This window comes from Myotis brandtii, unplaced genomic scaffold, assembly GCF_000412655.1.
Source record: "Myotis brandtii unplaced genomic scaffold, ASM41265v1 scaffold684, whole genome shotgun sequence".
NCBI lineage: Eukaryota > Metazoa > Chordata > Mammalia > Chiroptera > Vespertilionidae > Myotis > Myotis brandtii.
In genome coordinates this window covers 917,888-922,922 of record NW_005370673.1, presented here as the reverse complement: position 1 = coordinate 922,922, position 5,035 = coordinate 917,888, and the positions used below count along the sequence as shown (strand labels likewise).

Below are 5,035 nucleotides of genomic sequence, written 5' to 3'. Positions count from 1 at the left end.
GTAGGGGAGGCCAGGGGATTGTCAAGGGCGGGGGAAAAAAGGAGACATATATAATACTCTTTGTAATACTTTAAGCAATAAAACAGTAAAATATATATATATTTGAAGAAATAATGGATGAAAAACTTGCCAAATTTTGTTAAAAGACATAAACTTACAAATTCAAGAAGCTCAGATACCCCAGAGAGGATAAACACAAAGAAATCCATGCCTAAACACATCATAATCAAATTACTGAAAATTAAAGGAAAAAAATCCTGAATTCAATTAAAGAAAAGCAGACATATTTCATACAAAGAAACATGGATTCAAAAATGGTAGATTTCTCAACAGAAACCATGGAGGTCAAAAAGAAGTGAAACACTTTTTTTAAATAATAAAAGAAAAGACCTGTCAACCCAGAATTAATATCCAGTGAACATATGATAGTCTCGGATGAAAGAAAACTTAAAAAAATGTGTTGCCCTGGCTGGGTGGCTCAGTTGTTGGAGTGTTGTCCCACACACCAAAAGGTTGTGGGTTCAATTCCTAATCAGGGCACATACCTAGGTTTTGGGTTCAATCCCCAATCAGGGTGTGTATAGGAGCCAACCGATGGATGATTTTCTCTCTCTCTCTCTCCCTTCCTCTCTCTCTAAAATCAATAAAAACATATCTTCAGATGATGATTTTTTAAAAAAAGAATTTGTCCAAGTGAACCTACTCAGAAGAAATACTAAAAAGAATCCTTCAGATGAAAAGGAAATGATACTGGAGGGAAACCTGGAATATCAGAAATGAAGAAAGAGAAATGAAAAATGGTAAAAATCTGCATAAATGTATCAGACTATCTTTCTCTTAAATTCCTTAAAATATGTAAAAAATCAGAAATAAGAATTATAACATTATCTGATGAGGGTTTCAATGTATGTAGAAGTAATACATATAAAAACTACAATATACAGAGATGAGAGTAAAGGGATCTATTTAGAATAAGGTTTCTATATTCCATTTGAAGTGACAAAATATTAATTCTAAGTAGACTGTGATCTCTGTAGCAACCAATAATATATAATACACATAATATATATTTACATATATTATTATAATACTAGGGGCCCGGTGCACAAAATTCGTGCACCGGGGGGTGGGGGGGGGGTCCCTCAGCCTAGTTTGGTTTGTTGCTCACAGAATAGTAGAGGTCTTTTTTTTTCTTTGCTCCATTGGTGGAGATTTCCTAGATGTTGCAGGATATCTTCCCTTTAATTTTTCCTCGACACTCTGACTTTATATATGTCTCTCACCTTTGCTTTCCCTCCATCCCCCACCTGCAACAGTAACTTGCTCCAGGCTCACTTTGCTCTAGTGCATTGGTTCTCAACCTGTGGGTCGCGACCCCTTTGGGAGTGGAAGGACCCTTTCACAGGGGTCGCCTAAGACCATCAGAAAACACATATATAATTACATATTGTTTTTGTGATTAATCACTATGCTTTAATTACATTCAATTTGTAACAATTAAATTGGGGGTCACCACAATATGAGGAACTGTATTAAAGGGTTGCGACATTAGGAAGGTTGAGAACCACTGTTAGACTCTAGCATCTAGGAGATACCACAACGTGTCTGCCACCAGAACTACAATTCCCAGCATTCCTGGTGCTCCCCGTGCTCTGGGCTTCTGCTTCCAGTCCAGGGGCTGCAGAAACCAAAAGGACTGGGAACTGCAGCCGCCTCCAGAGAGAGGCCACAGAGAGCTGTCTGACCAACTGCAGCCGCCTTCACTGGCCACAGAGAGCTGTCTGACCAATGGCTGATTCTGGCTGATTCTGTGAGGGTGGGTCTTCCTCCTCCCTGCTGTCAGTCTCCACGGTGGCGATGAGGAAGCTGGGGTGACCGAAGGAGCCAAGCCCCCCAAGCCGCCTGCTCTCCACCCGCCCCGCCCCCGGCCGCTCAGTGCCTGCGCGAGTGCATACTGCCCACAGGCCCGCCATCTTTGTTGGGTTAATTTGCATACTCACTCCTGATTGGCTGTGGGTGTCATGGAGGGATGGTCAATTTACATATTTGTCTATTATTAGTATAGATATGTTATAGATAAGAGAGAGCAAATCATATTAAAATGGAATACTAAAAGTCTATATATATAAAAGGCTAAGCAACCAGCCGGTAGGTATGATGCATACTGACCACCAAGGGGCAGATGCTCAATGCAGGAGCTGCCAAACAACAGCAACTTTGCAGAGTGCCCTCTCACACTCCAGGACCTCTTTGGGGATGTCAAACTGCCAGTTTCAGCCCAATCCCTGCAGGCCAGGCCGAGGGACCCCACCTGCTGGAGGGACCCTGCTCACTCCACAGACGCCCTTTGAGCCCCGGTGCTGCCCAGGTGTGGCTAATTAATTTCCTTTCAATGTGCACAAATCCATGCACCAGGTCTCTAGTATTCAAATAATCCAGAAAAGGGAAAAAAGGACAACTACTGAATGGGTAGACCTGAATCTGAACATATAAACAATTACACTAAATGTAAATGAGTCATAGATCTAAATGTAAAAGAGAGAATTATAAAAATTTCTTAAAATTTTGAAGAAAATCTTCAAGGCCAGGGGTTAAGCAAAAAGTTCTGACATTATACAAAAACATGATATCTTCTTGAAATGAAAAATCTTTGCCCTTTGAAAGATATGTTTTAGAAAATGAAAAGGCAAGCTACAGAATAAGAAAATATTTGGAAATTGCATATATGACAAAGGACTTATATGCAGAATGTATTAAAAAAAAAAACACTCTCAAAACAGTATGAAAACAAATAACCCAATGAAGCAATGTGCAAAAGACTTAGACATAAACTTCACTAAAGGAAATACACAGATGGCAAGTAAGCAGATGTAAACACGTTTACATGACTAACCGCTAGGAAAGCGATCTAATCTACCCTCCCACTAGAATGGCTGGATTAGAAACGCTCACATACCGAGTGCTGGAGAGAGGTGCAGCCGCCAGGACCCTCGGACACTGCTGGTCCAACACACCAGGTGCCGCCCTCCGGAAACGGCTTGGCAGTTTCTTATAAATAAAACCCACACTTGCCATATGCCCCACCAGTCCAACCCCCAGGTATTCACCCTAGAACCGGTCAGTAAACTTTCCTTAAAAGGCAAACAGTACATATTCCAGGCTTGCAGGCCATATGGTCTCTATTACAATTACCTCATGAAAGAAACTATAGACAATAGTCAAAGGAATGGGTATGACCGTGTCTTAATAAAATTTCTTTTATAAAAATAGGCAGTTGGTCTGTGAATCAAAGTTTGTCCATCTCCGACTAAGAGAAATGAAAACTTACATTCACTCAAAATCCTCTACACAACCCTTTATAGCACTGCTATTCATAATAGTAAAAAACTGGAAACAACCCAAATGCCCTTCAACGGGTATATGGATGAATAAACTGTGGAATATCCATACAACAGAATACTACTCAGCAATAAAGAGGAAGACGGACTGACACATGCAACAACATGTATGAATCCCAAAGGCATTATCTTGAGTGAAATGAGGCAATCCTGAGAAGTCACCCATTGTATGACTCCGTCTGGAAAAGGCACAACTCTTCCGATGAAGAACAGACCAACTGCTGCTAGGGCCCAGGAGCGGGAGTGAGGTAAAAAGGACAAGAGTTATATCAGACAAAGAGATACATAGGACTTTTACAAATGACAAGTAACTGTCAGTAAAATATTAGCAGATTAGTCACAAAATGAAGAAATAATTACTGAACTAAAAGGCAGATCTGAGCCTGGCCAGTGTGCTCAGTGGTTGAGTGTCGACCTATGAACCAGGAGGTCACAGTTCAATTTCCGATCAGGGCACATGCCCGGGTTGCAGGCTCAATCCCCAGTAGGGAGCGTGCAGGAGATTGTTTTTCCGGTTAGTTCTGTCAATAGTTCTTATTAAACTGAACATCCAGCATCTGAATTAAATTTTGTTTTGACCTAGTAATGCATTATTATTATCAATATTGAGCAAGTGGGACATCTTTTTTGTTGTTGTTAATCCTCACCAGAGGATTTCCCCCCATTGCTTTTCAGAGAGGGTGGAAGGGAGGGAGGAAGGGAGGGAGAGGAGAGATAGAGAGAGAGAGAGAGAGAGAGAGGAAAAGAGAGGGAGAGAGCGAAACATCAATGTGAGAGAGACACATTGACTGGTTGCCTCGAGCACATGCCCTGGCCAAGGGTCAGGGAGCAATCCCACAACCCAGGTATGTGCCCTTGACCGGGACTCAAACCCACAACCCTTCAGTGTGTGGGCGGACGCTCTAACCACTGAGTCACACCAGCCAGAGCAAGTGGGACACCTTGAGAGCTACTTCCCAATGAGAAGCTTCACCCTTCTCTCTACTTCCCAAAATCTAGGCAGAAAGTGTAATTTGTAAAATGTAAAAATTAAGTAATTGGGAGAGAGAGAGAGAAACACTACCTACCACCCTAAAATGGTATGACAAAGACTGCTTCTTTGATGTATGTTTCTTTATATCTGTGGTCTTCAAAAATGAGTCGTGAGTCATACTTTAGCTGCACACATTAAGACCCGCACAAAGACACTGCATTTTATTTTAGCTTAAGAGTAAACATGCAGTTTGGAGTTGAGAGTAAGACAGAGCCAAGTCTCACTCTCTCCCTCCGTGGTTCATTTAGGGCCGGATTCGTCCAGAGCCAGGATGGACAGCGACCCCGAGAGAGCAGAGGCCAGGATGGCAGCTGCAGCTCACTGCCTGGGGCCCGGGCACAGAGGGTGAGACACCTCCACCTCTGGGAGAAGAGGTGGCCCATTGGGGCTGAGGAGGAGCTGGGAGTCGGGGAGACCCAGGTCACGGATGCTCACAGGACCGAAGGCCAGAGCCGGAGAGCGCTCTGAGCACCCCAGAGGCTCCCGCGCAGGCCTGGCGGAGCTCTGAGCAGGATGGGAGCAGGCGGGAGGCCTCCCAGGCGGGGGAGAACCTAGAGGAGTGAGAGAAGTCACCAAACCCCACGGCCAGGAACAGGGCCTGCTC

General features: G+C 43.4%; 1 long non-coding RNA gene across 1 annotated transcript in view; it reads left to right on the top strand.

Annotated features, from left to right (window-relative positions):
- Positions 1-789: 789 nt before the first annotated feature.
- The window catches only part of LOC106723963, an 18,093-nt gene continuing 13,847 nt past the window's right edge, over positions 790-5,035 (top strand). The window contains exon 1 of the long non-coding RNA XR_001359715.1: positions 790-800. This is a non-coding gene — a long non-coding RNA (uncharacterized LOC106723963). The remainder of the gene's footprint in view (positions 801-5,035) is intronic.